Below are 757 nucleotides of genomic sequence, written 5' to 3'. Positions count from 1 at the left end.
GAGAGAGAGAGAGAGAGAGAGAGAGAGAGAGAGAGAGACATAAAGAAGGAGAAAGAGAGGAGGTGAATGCAAAATAAGCTCAGTATAAATAACACAGAGTCAAATGGATATGAACTTTAACTTCTTTATCCAGGGTCCAGCTAGATGATTAATCCTTATAGAGCTGTCATGGAGGTAGTAAGGTTAATAATTAAAGTTAGATTTGAGTCTCTATTTATATATGGAGCACAAAATTCAAATAAAATAAAGAAAACTACCCCTTCTGTTCCCTATTCCCTTCCAACTCCTCCAGCACCTAATCCTGTAACTTCTATTTAAAACTTTCTATTTGTAAACACTACTAGACAATCCACACTTGCCACTCTACTTTTGAAAAGGGGGTCTAAATTATTGTAACAATTTCATCTGAACATGTTGTTGGCCGCACACCTATGACATCATGCTCATGTTATTTATAAATATTATTATTACGCACGTTATGGCAATCTTGAAATAGCTGTTGGGATAAGGTTTTGCATAATTGTTCCTTATTTTATAATTTGTATTTTTTGCAATATATGTGATATTGCTTTGTGCTGAGTGGGGGTACTAAACTCCCCTGTTCGAAAATATAGGGACACAGATAGTGTGTCGTATAGCCAGCTGGAGACGATATTTCTTGGGGCTAAACAGTAACATTCGTCCCAACGAGGACTACCGCATTATGTTGGCAATTAATCTTTACCTTATATATATATATATATATATATATATATAT

At 34.9% G+C, this 757-nt stretch overlaps 1 protein-coding gene across 1 annotated transcript in view; it reads left to right on the top strand.

Annotated features, from left to right (window-relative positions):
- Positions 1–757, top strand: part of LOC106878889 (uncharacterized) — a 6,726-nt gene that overhangs the window by 545 nt on the left and 5,424 nt on the right. The gene's annotated exons all lie outside the window — the stretch shown is intronic.

Source organism: Octopus bimaculoides, unplaced genomic scaffold, assembly GCF_001194135.2.
Source record: "Octopus bimaculoides isolate UCB-OBI-ISO-001 unplaced genomic scaffold, ASM119413v2 Scaffold_91152, whole genome shotgun sequence".
NCBI lineage: Eukaryota > Metazoa > Mollusca > Cephalopoda > Octopoda > Octopodidae > Octopus > Octopus bimaculoides.
Note: the sequence above shows the minus strand (reverse complement) of the source record. Positions and strands in the feature narration are given on the sequence as shown.